Genomic DNA, 15,629 nt, shown 5'->3' with positions numbered 1-15,629 from the left:
TGCCTAGGCAGGTTGTGAAAGCTTTAAATTGCAGACCGATACCTGGTCACTTTAGAACACATCTTTTAGGTCATTTTTCTTTTTTTTCTTTTTTCTTTCCTTTTTTCCCCCAGCTACAAGCAAAAACAAATTTCAACATTTACTTCCAAAATCTTGAGTTCCAAATTCTCTTTCTTCAAGAGAAATTCCATTTAAAGTAACTTCAGACAATATAAAATACTTGGGAGTCTACCTGCCAAGGCAGACAGAAACTCTATGAAAATAACTATAAAGCACTCTTCACACAAATAAAATCAGATTTAAATAACTGGGCAAATATCAACTGCTCATGGATAGGTCAAGCTAATATAATAAAAATGACAATTCTATCTAAATTAATCTACTTATTTAGTGCCTTACAATCAAACTTTCAAAAATTACTTTAATCAGCTAGAAGAAATTGCAACTAAATTCATATGGAGAAATAAAAAGTCAAGAATATCCAGGGATTTAATGAAAAAAAGTGCAAAAGAAGATGGCTTAGCCTTACCAGATCTAAAATTATGCTGTAAAACATCAGTTATCAAAACTGTCTGGTATTGGTTAAGAAATAGTGGTGGATCAGTGGAATAGATTAGATGCAAAAGAGACAGCAGGAAATTATTATAGTAATCTGCTGTTTGATAAACCCAGAGAGTCCAGCTTCTGGGATGAGAACTCTTTCTTTGATAAAAACTATTGGGAACATTGGAAGTTAGTATGGCAGAAACTTGGATTAGACCAATCTCACACCCTATACCAAGGTAAGATCAAAATGGATACAGGATCTAGCTATAAAGACAATATTATAAGCAAACTAGGAGATCAAGGAATAGTTTACTTGTCAGATATATGGAAATGAACCATATGAGAATTCCTCCTTTGTTGACAGTCACAAATGAGTGTGAAGAAGGAGAAAAAAGGGCTAAGATCTGAGTGCTTGACTCTTGCTGAGCAAAAGGAGGAAAAAAGAGGATCATACTATAATCTATAGGTCAATTCTTTCATATGGTGCAGGTATTTACAATAACTTTTAAAGTTACTTTTATTTTTACTATTTATTTGAAAAATCAAATGTAATATTTAGTTAATTGCTATTATGTATTTTTGAGAAGCAGCAAGGCATCAGGGTCAAAGAGCTGGTCTTGAATTAAGAAGACCTGGGTTCAACTCAAGATTTTGGAAGTAAATGTTGAAATTTGTTTTTGCTTGAAGCTGGAGGGGGAAAAAGGGAAGAAAAAAGAAAAGACCAAAAAGATGTGGTCTAATATGGCCAGGTATCGGTGTGTAACTTAAAGCTTTCACAAACTGCCTAGGCACTAAAAAATTAAGTTATGCCCAAATCACAATTATAACCAAGGAAAAGATAGAGAACATCATTAAAAACAAATTAGATAATTCTGATTACATTAAATTTAAAAACTTTTGTGCAAACAAAACTGCTGTAACCAAGATCAAAAGAAATGTAGTAAATTGGGGAAATAATTTTTACAACTGGTATTTCTGACAAAGGACTCATTTCTAAAATATATAGAAAATTGAGTCAAATTTATAAAAATTTATAAAAAAAAACCAAATCATTCCTCAATTGACAAATGGTCAAAGGATATGTAGAGGCAATTTACAGATGAGGAAATCAAAGCTATCCATAGTCATACAAAGAATTGCTCTAAATCTTTACTAATTAGAGAAATGCAAATTAAAGTAGCTCTGAGATACTCTTTCACACCTATCAGATTGGCCAATATGACCAGAAAGGACAATGATCAATGTTGGAAGGGATGTGGGAAATCTGGAATACTAATGTATTGTTGATAGAGCTTCAAACTCATCCAACCTTTCTGGAGAACAATCTAGAATTATGCCCAAAAGGCAATAAAAATGTGCATACCCTTTGATTCAGCAATACCACTAGTGGATCTATATCCTGAAGAGATCATGCAAAAGGGTAAAAACATCACTTGTACAAAAATATTCATAGCAGCCTTGTTTATGGTGGTAGAGAATTGGAAATTAAGTGAATGTTCATCAGTTGAGAAATGGCTGAACAAATTGTGGTATACGTATGTTATGAAACACTATTGTTCTATTAGAAACCAAGAGGGATGGGAATTCAGAGAAGCCTGGAAAGACTTGTATGAACTGATGATGAGTGAGATGAGCAGAAGCAGAAAAACATTGTACACCCTAATGGCAACATGGAGGTGATGATCAATCTTATTGGACTTGCTCATTCCATCAATACAATAATCAGGGACAATTTTAGAGCATCTGCGATGGAGAATACCATCTGTCCCCAGAGAAAGGAACTATGAAGTTTAAACAAAGATCAAAAACCTTCAATTTTTTTTTATACACAAGAGGTGTCTTATCTACTACATAATTTTGCCATCTCTAATATTTTATTTTTTCCTCAAGGATATGATTTCTCTCCTAACACATTCAATTTTTTAAAAATTTTTATTAAAGATATTTGAGTTTTACAATTTTCCCCCAATCTTGCTTCCCTCCCCCCACCCCCACCCCACAGATAGCACTCCGTCAGTCTTTACTTTGTTTCCATGTTGTACCTTGATCCAAATTGGGTGTGATGAGAGAGAAATCATATCCTTAAAGGGAACAGAATTCTCAGAGGTAACCAGATCAAACAATAAGACATCTGGGTTTTTTTTTCTGAATTAAAGGGAATAGTCCTTGTACTTTGTTCAAACTCCATAGCTCCTTATCTGGATACAGATGGTACTCTCCTTTGCAGACAGCCAAAAATTGTTCCCAATTGTTGCGCTGATGGAATGAGCAAGTCCTTCAAGGTTGAACATCACTCCCATGTTGCTGTTAGGGTGTACAGTGTTTTTCTGGTTCTGCTCATCTCACTCAGCATCAGTTCATGCAAATCCCTCCAGGTTTCCCTGAAATCCTGTCCCTCCTGGTTTCTAATAGAACAATAGTGTTCCATGACATACATATACCACAGTTTGCTAAACCATTCCCCAATTGAAGGACATTTACTGGATTTCCAATTCTTTGCCTCCACAAACAGGGCTGCTATAAATATTTTTGTACAAGTAATGTTTTTACCCTTTTTCCTCATTTCTTCAAGGTATAGACCCAGTAGTGGTATTGCTGGGTCAAAGGGTATGCACATTTTTGTTGCCCTTTGGGCACAGTTCCAAATAGCTCCAGAAGGGTTGGATGAGTTCACAGCTCCACCAACAGTGTAATAGTGTCCCAGATTTCCCACATCCCTTCCAACAATGATCATTATCCTTCCTGGTCATACTGGTCAATCTGAGAGGTGTGAGCTGGTACCTCAGCGAAGCTTTAATTTGCATTTCTCTAATAATTAATGATTTAGAGCATTTTTTCATATGGCTATGGATTGCTTTGATGTCCTCATTTGTAGATTGCCTTTGCATATCCTTTGACCATTTGTCAATTGGGGAATGGCTTTTTCTTTTAAAAATATGACTCAGTTCTCTGTATATTTTAGAAATGAGTCCTTTGTCAGAATCATTAGTTGTAAAGATTGCTTCCCAATTTACTACATTTCTTTTGATCTTGGTTACGGTGGTTTTATCTGTGCAAAAGCTTTTTAATTTAATGTAATTGAAATCATCTAATTGGTATTTGGTAATGTTCTCCAACTCTTCCTTAGTCGTAAACTGCTCCCCTTTCCATAGATCTGACAGGTAAACTAGTCCTTGATCTTCTAATTTGCTTATAGTATTTTTTTATGTCTAAGTCCTGTAACCATTTGGATCTCATCTTGGTAAAGGGTGTGAGGTGTTGGTCTAATCTAATTTTCTTCCATACTAACTTCCAATTATCCCAGCAGTTTTTGTCAAAGAGGGAGTTTTTATCCCAATGGCTGGACTTTTTGGGTTTATCAAACAGCAGATTACTATAATCCTCTCCTGCTTTTACACCTAGTCTATTCCACTGGTCCACCACTCTATTTCTTAGCCAATACCAAACAGTTTTGATGACTGATGCTTTATAATATAATTTTAGATCGGGTAGTGCTAAGCCACCTTCGTTTGCATTTTTTTTCATTAAGCTCCTTGCAATTCTTGACTTTTTATTTCTCCATATGAATTCACTTACCATTTTTTTCTAACTCATTAAAGTAATTTTTTGGAATTTTGATTGGTAGGTCACTAAACAGATAGTTTAGTTTTGGTAGAATTGTCATTTTTATTATATTAGCTCTCCCTATCCATGAGCTGTTGATATTTGCCCAGTTATTTAAATCTGATTTAATTTATGTGAGAAGTGTTTTATAGTTGTTTTCAAAAAGATTCTGAGTCTGTCTTGGCAGATAGACGCCCAAGTATTTTACACTGTCTGAGGTTACTTTGAATGGGATTTCTCTTTCTAGCTCTTCTTGCTGTTTCTTGCTAGACATATATAGGAAAGTTGAGGATTTATGGGGGTTTATTTTATAACCTGCAACTTTGCTAAAATTGCTAATTGTTTCCAGTAGTTTTTTAGATGATTTCTTGGGATTCTCTAGGTAGACCATCATGTCATCTGCAAAGAGTGAGAGTTTTGTCTCTTCCTTCCCTATTCTAATTCCTTTAATTTCTTTTTCTTCTCTAATTGCTGATGCTAACATTTCTAATACAATACTGACTAGTAGTGGTGATAATGGGCACCCTTGTTTAACCCCTGATCTTATTGGGAATGCCTCTAGCCTCTTCCCATTGAGTATAATGCTTGTTGATGGTTTCAGATAGATACTGCTAAGTATTTTAAGAAACAGTCCATTTATTCCTACACTCTCTAGTGTTTTTAATAGGAATGGATGCTGTATTTTGTCAAAAGCTTTTTCAGCATCTATTGATATGATCATATGATTTCTGATACGTTTGCTGTTGATATAATTGAGTATACTAACAGTTTTCCTAATATTGAACCATTCCTGCATTCCTGGAATAAATGCTACTTGATCATAATCTATTATCCTTGTGATGACTTGTTGTAGTCATTTTGCTAAGATTTTATTTAGGATTTTTGCATCTATTTTCATGAGGGAAATAGGTCTATAATTTTCTTTCTCTGTTTTAACTCTTCCTGGTTTAGGTAACAGTACCATATTGGTTTCATAGAAAGAATTAGGCAGAGTTCCATCTTTCCCTATTTTTCCAAAGAGTTTATATAGGATTGGAACCAATTGTTCCTTAAATATTTGGTGGAATTCACTTGTGAATCCATCAGGCCCTGGAGATGTTTTTTAGGGAGTTCAATAATGGCTTGTTGAATTTCTTTTTCTGAGATAGGGTTGTTCAGGTATTTAATCTCTTCTTCATTTAACCTGGGCAACTTATATTTTTGTAAATATTCATCCATTTCACTTAGATCATCAAATTTATTGGCATAAAGTTGGGCAAAATAATTTCAAATTATTACTTTAATTTCCTCCTCATTGGTGGTGAGTTCACCTTTTTCATTTATAATACTAGCAATTTGGTTTTCTTCTTTCTTTTTTTTTTAATCAAATTGATGAGAGGTTTATCAATTTTATTGGTTTTTTCATAATACCAACTTTTGGTTTTATTTATTAATTCAATAGTTTTTTTTTTTGCTTTCAATTTTATTAATTTCTCTCCCAACACATTCAATTTATTTTTTTAAGTTTTTTTTTTTTTTAACAAGGCTTTGGGGTTAAATTACTTGCTCAAGGTCACATAGCTAGGTAATTAGTATGTGTCTGAGACTGTATTTGAACTCAGGTCCTCCCGACTCCAGGGCCAGTGCTCTCTCCACTGTGCCACCTAGCTGCATTCCCTCCCTACCCAACACATTCAATTTCGTTAAATGTATAGCTTGGAAACAATGTAAAGATTACCAGACTGCCTTCTGTGGGGGAAATGGGGGAGGGAAGGAAGGGTGGAGGAAGGATTGTCAAATTCAAAACCTTACAGAAAATGATGGGTAGAAACTAATACTGTATATAGCTGGAAAACAGATAAAATATTAATGAAAAAAACCCCAATTCTCCTTCTTCCTCCCACCCCACTCACCCTCACTGAGAAAGCAAGTTGCTTGATGTAGGTGGAAAGTGTATCCATGAAAACAATTATTACATTAGTTATGTTGAAAAAGTAAACATAACCTTGCCTTCCCCCACTCCCCTCCACACATACACACACACACACACACACACACACACACACACACACACACACGAGAAACCTTAAGAAAAATAAAGTGGGGAAAAAAGTATGCTTCAGTCTATATTCAGACACCATCAATTCTTTCTTTGGGATGTATAGCATTCTTTATCACAAGTTCTTCAGAGATCCTTTGAGTAATAATATTACTGAGCAAAGGTAGTTCATTCACAGCTGATCCTGTTACATTGTATAAGGTACATTTCACATTGTATCTGCTCATTTAAGTTTTTTAAAGTTTTTTTTTTTGCAAGGCAATGAATGGGGTTAAGTGGCTTGCCCAAGGTCACACAGCTAGGTAATTATTAAGTGCCTGAACTTGAACTCAGGCCCTTGAGACTTCAGGCAGGTGCTCTATCCACTGTACCACCTAGCCACCCCTCATTTAAGTTTTTTACTGAGAGTATCCTGTTCATCATTTTCCATAACAGAATAGCATTTCATCTCAATCATATACCACAATTTACTCAACCATTATTCAGCGGCTGGACATCCCCTCAGTCTCCCAACTCTCTGCCACTAGAAGAGAGATGCTATAACTATCCCTTTACATATAGAGTCTTTCTTCCCATATTTCTTTCCCATATTTCATCAATGGAATAGAATGGAATGTAGATCTAGCATTAGCACTGCTAGACCAAAGAAGTGGGCATGGCTTTATGGCCCTTTGGCTATTGTTCCAAATTGAGTGACAGAATTGTTTAAACATTTTACAATTCCTCCCACATGGCATCAATGTCTGGATTGCCATACATCTCTTCCAATATTGTCATTTTCTCCTTCTATCCTATTAGTCAATCCAATAGATATAAGGTAGTATCTCAGAAGTGTTCCAATTCATGTTTTTCCTATCAATAGTGAGGTAGAATATTTAAAAATATATTTAAACAGATTACATTGGTAATCACATCTGAAAACTGTTCATATATCTTGATCATTTGACTCAGTTGACTATGTTTGCAAAATGAGGTCTTTATAAGAGAAACTTGTTTCAATAGTTTTTTTCCCACACAGTTGCCATTGCTAGCTGTATTTCCCTTCATTCTATTCCCCTCACTCCCATTTATTCTATATTCTCTGTCTTTTCACCCTGACCCACCTCAAAAGTGTGTTGCATTTGACTGCTCTCTCCTATGATCTATCCCTTTCTCCAACTATTTTCCTCTAGGGTAATATTGATTTCTATGCTCAATTGCATGTATATGTTATTCCCACTCAATCGATTCTGATTAGCGTACAACTCAGTCATTCCTCCTCTCCCTCCTCTTCCAACTCTTTGCAAAAGCTTTTTCTTGCCTCTTTAATGTGAAATAACTTATCTCATTCTACCTTTCCTTTCCCTTTCTCCCAGTACATTTCCTTTCTCCCCCATTAACTCCATCTTTTTAATAAAGACATAAGTCTTCAAATTCAGCTTCCCCTTGTATCTTGTCTACATATGCTCCTTCTACCTGTCCTAATAAATGAGAAGACTCATATGAGTTATGAGTATCATCTTCCCATGAAGGAATACAAGCTATTCAACATCATTAAGTCACTAATGATTTTCCCTTCCTGTCTACTCTGCTTCATCTGAGTCCTGTACTCGAAGATCAGACTCTCTATTCAGCTCTGGTTGTTTCAAATGGAAAGTTTGAAAGTCCCCTATTTCATTGAATATCCATCTTTTCTTCTGAAAGAGTATGTTCAGTTTTGCTGGATAGTTTATTTTTGGTTGTAATACAGGCTTTTTGACCTTCTAGAATATGATATTCCAAGCCCTATGAATGCTTAATGTAGAAGCTATTAAATCCTGTGTAACCCTGACTGTAGATTCACATTCTTTCTGACTGCTTTCTGATTGCTTGTAATATTTTCTTCTTGACTTGGGAGTTCTGAAATTTGGCAATAATATTCCTGGCACTTTTCCTTTTGGGATCTCTTTCAGGAGGTGATCAGTTGATTCTCTCAATTTTTATTTTACCCTCTGGTTCTATGATATCAGGGCAATTTTCCTGGAGAATCTCTCACAATATGATGTTTTGGCTCCTTTTTTTGGCCATGATTTTCAGATAGTTCAATAATTTTAAAATTGTAAAATTGAAATTAAAATTTAAAATTGAAATATTTAACTTTTTCTTCTAGTTATTTTTCCTATTTTTGGTTTTGTTTTATTGTTTCTTGATTTCTCACAAAGTCATCAGCTTCCCTTGGCTCCATTCTGCATTTTAAGGAATTGCTTCTGTACCTCCTTTTCCATTAAACCAATTGCCTTTTTAAAAGCATTCTCCCCCCTCATTGGCCATTTGAACTGCTTTTTCCATTTGACCCAAACTGATTTTTAAGAATTTGTTTTCTTCATTATTTTTTTGTATCTCCTTCACCAAGTTGGTCACTTGGTTTTTTATGATTTTCATGCATAGCTTTCATTTCTCTTCCCAATTTTCCTCTACCTCCCTTACTTGTTTTTCAAAATATTTTTGGACTATCCCAAAACATATTTTTGGAGACTTTGGATGCTTAAGCTTTGATTCTGTTATCTTCTTCTGAGTGTGTATTTTGAGCCTTCATAGGACCAAAGTAATTGTCCATGTTTGGATTTTTTTCTTCTATTGTTTCCTCATTTCCCTAGTCTATGACCTGATTTTAACTCTTTGTTAAAGTGGTACTCTGCTTCCAGGATGGAGGTCACATTGTCCCATGCTTTTGAGAATTCTTGCAGCTGTTTTCAGAGATACTCCCCAGGGATCTGCAAGTTCTCAATTCCTCCAAGATCTTATGAGAGGTTTTGACTGCTCTCCTGGCCTGTGCGCTGGTCTCATATGCACTTCTTTCTGTCCTGGAACCATGAGGAGGGTCCCTGTCTGCTGCAGGTCATAAGCTCTGTTGTATTTCTTCTCCATCTCCTGAGATTAGGGCCCCAAATTGTGACCCAGATCTGTGAAACAATGGAGTTCTACCTCAGTGATAGCAAAGAGATCCTTGCAGTCTCTCTAACCCCCTTATCATCAGTGGACTGAATCCTCTGGAAGCATCTGCCTAGTGGCTTCCTGCCAGGTAGCTCCCCAGGACTGTTTCTGGTTCCCTGGGACTGGGTCTACACTGAATCCTGCACTGGACTGGGCTCCGCTCTCATTCTGGTGTGCCAGAGTTTTCCTACTGACCTCAATTGTCCTTTGTAATCCCCTGAACTGAAAGATCTGGAAACTGCCACAGCTGCCATGGACCCAGGCATCCACAGGGACTCAGACACCCTTCAATTTGTTCTTGGATGGCTGGAAAAGGTTTGCTTGCTAAACTGTAGGTTCTTTCCAAACCCCAGTCTTTTCCCATGAATCTTCCAAATTGTTTTAGGCTGGAAAACTGTTTTACTTAGTCTTTTTGTGGATTTTGCCACTCTAGGTTAGGATCATTATTTAAAGATATTTGGAATGGTTTAGGGGAGAGTTTGTGGGAGTTCCTGCCTTTACTCTGCCATCTTGGTTTCACCCTCTGAGAAGTATGGTCATTTTTAAAATAAATTTTTAAAAAATAAAAAGTGGTGTGTTAAGAGAGATAGTTTAATGAAATGGTAGTGGGGGGAGGTAGGTAGCACAATGGATAGAGAAGCAGTCCTGCAGTCAGGAGGACCTGACACTTGCTTCAAACCTCAGTGCCTCAAAAAAATAAGGAAAACTGGTCTTGGAGCCAGAAAGACCTGGATCACTTCCTACCTCTGACATATGCTATCTTTGTAATGTAGAAAAATCAGTCATTTAATCTTTCAGGCAATTTTCTAATATGATAAATTATAGATGTGTGGTCAATCTGGATCAGCAAAGAATTTCCATGTACCATTTTTCTGACTAGGGTGTCATGTTTGTAACTTTTCTGAAAGATACCAAAAATAATTTGTTAAGGATAATGTTCCAGAGACTATTTTTAATTGAAGGAGCTGTCACTGAGGGACTTAAGATATTTGGATTATGACTGTGTAGATTTATGGTCTAGATTTGTCATTGCCTCAGGTAAGATTTGTAAGAGACAAAGAAAATATAAGGCCTTTCTGTCAGTTATACTTTTTCCTACAAATCTATTGGGAAGTTGGGTGGCAAAATGGATAGAGCACATCCCTAGAATCAGGAAGACACAAGTTCAAATCTTCTTCTTATTATTATTGGTTTTTTTGTGGGAGGAAGCATTCAGGGTTAAATGACTTGTTCTGGGTCACATAACTAATAAGTGTCTAAGCCTGGATTTCAACTCAGGCTCTCCTTGCTCTATCCATTGTACTACCTAGCTGCTCTTGTCTCAGACACTTAACTGTGTGTCCTTGGGTAAGTCATTTGACCATGTTTACCTCAGTTTCCTCATCTGTAAAATGAGCTGAAGAAGAGAATGGAAAGCCACGGTCCTATTTTTGCCAAGAAAATCCCAAATGGAGTCATGAAGAATTGGACACAATCAAAATGACAATAACAGCAACAACAAATCTACTAAATCACAAGCACAAAATTAACTTGCCATGTTACCCATACAAGTTAAGATATGGAGAAATACAAGTTTTTTTTTAAAAAAAACTACTTAATGAGCAGATGTCTAGTCAAACTATCCATACAGGGAAAAAGCAAAAAATAAACCACATAAATAGAAGATGCCTATTGTCTAGAGTAGACTATGATATACAACTAGAACAACAGTGATAGACCTGGTCTATTAGAACATGTCTGTTATAGATACCATGGGAGGACAATGAGATAGGCTCAGAATTGAAAAGGAGAGTGGTCTGTATTACACTTGGAAAACTATCTTTTTGCTATTCTATGCACATTACACTCCATCTCCTGATTAGGTATTACTTTCACTGATTGCCCCTCATGCCTGGAACTCTCCTTCCTTCCTTATCACCACCTCCTGACTTCCTTCAAATCTTAGCTAAAGTTCTACCTTCTGCAAAAATCCTTTATTAGATCTCTTTAATATTTTTAAAAAATATTTTATTTTTTCCAAACACATGTAATAGCTTCAACATTTATTTTTTTCAAATTCTGAATTCTAAGTTTTTTCCCTCTCCTTCCCTCTCATTGAGAAGCCTAGCAATTTTATAAAGGTTATTCATATGCAGTCATGCATAATATACTTCTATATAAGCTATATTGTGAAGGAAAAACCAGACAAAAAAAGAGAAAAGATTGCTTCAGGGCTGGCTAGTTGGCACAGTGTATAGAGCACCGGCCCTGGAGTCAGTAGTACCTGAGTTCAAATCTGGCCTCAGACATTTAATAATTACCTAGCTGTGTGGCCTTGGGAAAGCCACTTAACCCCACTGCCTTGCAAAAAAAAAGTTTGCTTCATTCCATATTGAAATTTCAGCAGTTCTTTACCTAGAGTCAGGTAGCATTTTTCATATTAAATCCTTTGGAATTGTTTTAGATCTTTGAATTGCTGAGAATAGCTAAATCATTCACAATTAATCCCTGAATAATGCTACTATTATTGTGTACAATGTTGCCTGGTTCTGCTCATTTCATTTACAACAGTTCGTCTAAGTTTTTCTAGGTTTTTATGATAACATACTGCCCAACATTTTTTATAGCACAATAGTATTTCATTACAATCACATATCATAACTTGTTCAGCCATTCCTCAATTGATGAGCTTCCCCTCAATTGCTAATTCTTTGACACCACAAAAAGAACTATTATAACTATTTTGTACATATAGATCTTTCCCCCCTTTTTTATATCTCTGTGATACAGAACTAGCAGTACTATTACCTGAATCAGAGATTTTACAAAGTTTTATACTCCTTTGGGTACAGTTCCAAATTGTACTCCAGAATGATAGATCAGTTAACAACTCCACCAAAAGTATATTTAATACCCAAATTTTCCCACATTCCCTCTAACACCTGTCATTTTCCTTTTCCATCATATTAGCCAATTTGATAGGTGGTGTAGAGTAGCATCTCAGAGGAGCTGTTTTAATTTGCATTTCTCTACTCAATAGTGATTTAGAGCATTCTTTTTCATATAACTATAGTTTTAATTTCTTCATTTGAAAACTGCCTGTTTATATATCCTTTGACCCTTAATCAATTGGGTAATGATTAATAATAATATAAATTTGATCAAGTTTTTTATATAGTTGAGATATGATACCTCTATCAGAAAAGCTTGCTAAAAATTTCCTCCAGTTTTCTATTTCCTTCTAATCTTGGTTGCACTGGTTTTGTTTATGCAAAATCTTTTTCATTTATAATGCAATAAAAAATCCATTTGACATCCCATACTGCTCTTCATCTCTTATTTCATCATAAATTATTCCCTTATCCATAGATCTGATAAACTATTCCAAGCTTCCCCAATTTACTTAGAGTATCTTATTTTATGTCTAAATCAAATAACCATTTCAACCCTTTGCTATATGCTGTAAGATGCTGATTGATCTTTATTTTCTATTTTTCTGCTTTTGAGTTTTCCCGGCAGTTTTTGTCAAATAGTGAGTTTTCATCCTCCCAAAGTGGGGGAATTTTATCAAACACTAAATTGCTATGATCATTATTATCTAGTGTGTACCCAATTCATTCCAGTGATCCACCATTCTATTTCCTAGCTATTACCTGTTTGCTTTGATGATTACCTGTTTGGAACACAATCTAAGATCTTTTTTTTCCGCTAAGTTATACTTAACCTTTTTTTTTAGTTTTTTTGCAAGGCAATGGGATTAAGTGACTTGCCCAAGGTCACACAGCTAAGTAATTATTAAGTGTCTGAGGCCAGATTTGAACTCAGGTCCTCCTGACTCCAGGTCCGATGCTCTATCTCCTGCACCACCTAGCTGCCCCTTAATCTTAATGCCTTTCTTCTGGGATTATCTTCAATTTATCCATATTCAATTTATGCCTATTATTTATTCAATTCATATATATATATATATACATATATATATATATATATACATATACATATACATGTATATATATATGTATATATATATATATATATATATGCTTTGTTGTTTCTCTCATTATATTGTGAACTCCTTGTGAATAGGGACTAATTTTTCAAACCTTTATTTATATACTGCAAATGTTTAACTCATTGTCTGTGCTCAGGAAATGCTTATTGGCTGAATGACTTTTAGTGACGTGAAGTTTTACCAAGCAAAGGGACATTTTTAATTTGCAGTTTTTTTTCCAGTGATGCTTGAGTTCTTGGGAGAAAATCCCAGAATGTTGGACAAAGAATGCCTCTCCTCTCCCTTGAGAATGGGAAAGATTGATGATTCAGAGAAAATAGACAAAATTATATAGGAAAAGTATGAATGTGTATTTGATCCATTGAGCTGATATGATTCTAATTTCATTAAAATATTATTTAGTAATTTCAGGACTATATGGAAAATGTTAATCATTGTTCAATTTAATCTAAATTGATCAATCTTCCCTTTCTAAGATAAGCACTGAACCCAGGTATTGTTTTTTGACTTTTTTGTCATGGACTTTTCAAATGAAGAAATTAAAGCTATAGTTATATGACAAAATGGTCTAAATCACTATTGAATAGAGAAATGCAAATTAAAATAATTTCTGTGAGATAATATTCTACATATCAAATTGGTTAATAGGATAGAAAGGGAAAATGACAAATATTGGAGGGGACGTGGGAAAATCTGGACATAAATATAGTTCTGGTGGAGTCGTGAACTGATCCAACTACAATTCATATAGTTGAAACTTAAGAATTTCTTCTCAGAATAGTGCTTTATTGTCAATATTTGTAATTTAAGTGTTGTGTCACATATGTTCCAGGCTAAGAGCTATGAAGGGTTAATACAGAAATAGTTATGTGCTTTAACAAGCAAGATGTGCTTCAGAGCTTAGACAAGGGAGTAGCTGCATGTGTGAGCTAGGAGGTACATTCCCAGGCCCAGATAGATAGCACATTCTGAGATAATTACCTTCTGCACTTTGTTTATCAAGTCACTGTTTGGTTCTCAAAACAATCTTCTCTCTGTTTAGCAGAACACTGTTTAGTTCTCAAAACAATCACCTAAGACATACACAAGGTATGCATGTGAAAAAATGCTTGCTAAAACGCTTATGTAATTGGTTACATAAATGTAGAGTATAAAAGTATGTATCCTGTGATCAATAAACGAACCAGCTTATGCATCATATTGATGTCGGCCTGAGTTCCCTCCTCCGGACTCAACATTTAAGAAAGGCTAAATTTCAATTAAAAGTTAGTGGGGGGGGGGGCCTAGGTGGCACAGTGGATAGAGCACCGGCCCTGGAGTCAGGAGTACCTGAGTTCAAATCTGGCCTCAGACACTTAATAATTACCTAGCTGTGTGGCCTTGGGCAAGCCACTTAACCCAATTTGCCTTGCAAACCCACCCCCCCCAAAGTTACTGGGAAAAAAACAGATGTAATTATTTCCTCATCCAAATTCATGTATTCTCTAAAATCTTTCTCAAGATTAGCTTGTTCATCTAGTTTTTTTTTAGTTTTTTTTTTTTTGCAAGGCAATGGGGTTAAGTGGCTTGCCCAAGGCCACACAGCTAGGTAATTATTAAGTGTCTGAGGCCAGATTTGAACTCAGGTACTCCTGACTCCAGGGCCGGTGCTCTATCCACTGCACCACCTAGCTGCCCCTAGCTTGTTCATCTGAAAGGAATATAAACTAAACTTCTGAATTCCTTTTTTATTCACTTTGTAAACTTAAAGCTCAACTCGATCCTTACTTAGATTAATATATACACTTAGATAACTTTGACCAAAAAACCCCTCGCTACTTAGAAGTTTGGACTTTCACTATCTGTTCACAACTTGGTTAAGGAAAGGCATTCAATTCCTCTTTTAGCTTTCCTAGTATTACTACTATTGTTTTTGGAATCATATTTTCCATTTATATATATTTAGTTCTTTTATAGAACTCTTTTCATGGGGAATAAAGTTGTATTGCTGGAAAGGACCTTGAGACATCCCTCAACTCTATTTAACCTTGCTACCTTCAAGCCACCAAATTCCCAGTAATACAGAATGAAGTCTTGCCCTTGTGTTTAATTTGCTTTCTTTAAAATCTGGCACTGATTCTCTAGCTGCACCCTCCCTGTAATGACTGAAGCAGAGGAACTAAAACATTTAATCTTAAATTGTCACTTAAAACTTCAGTATAAATAATGACTGATTGAGATCTCTTTGAGATGGAGGACAGTGACAACAAAACATCTTTCCTGCCTCTTTACTTTTTCCCCATGCCCCCTCACACTTTTTCCCTCAGTTTGTTCATTCAGGGTCTATTAAAACAGTAATGAGTCTTTGAGAAAATGCCATAACTCAGAGACTTCTGCCCAAGATGGTGGAGAGAATCCAGGCACTATACTAAGGTCTCCTGGCTTTCTCTCAGAAATAACATGAAAGAAACCTCTTAACAGAAATTTGATCGACAAAACCCAGAAAAAGAAGCTAGATGA

The 15,629-nt window shown here is 35.5% G+C and overlaps 1 protein-coding gene across 1 annotated transcript in view; it reads right to left on the bottom strand.

The window, feature by feature from the left end:
* LOC141512089 (cilia- and flagella-associated protein 337-like) overlaps positions 1-15,629 on the bottom strand; it is a 130,591-nt gene that overhangs the window by 91,432 nt on the left and 23,530 nt on the right.

The sequence above is a fragment of the Macrotis lagotis genome, chromosome 2 (genome assembly GCF_037893015.1).
Source record: "Macrotis lagotis isolate mMagLag1 chromosome 2, bilby.v1.9.chrom.fasta, whole genome shotgun sequence".
NCBI classification, from domain to species: domain Eukaryota; kingdom Metazoa; phylum Chordata; class Mammalia; order Peramelemorphia; family Peramelidae; genus Macrotis; species Macrotis lagotis.
The sequence above is the reverse complement of the archived record's forward strand: the minus strand, read 5'-3'. Positions and strand labels throughout refer to the sequence as shown.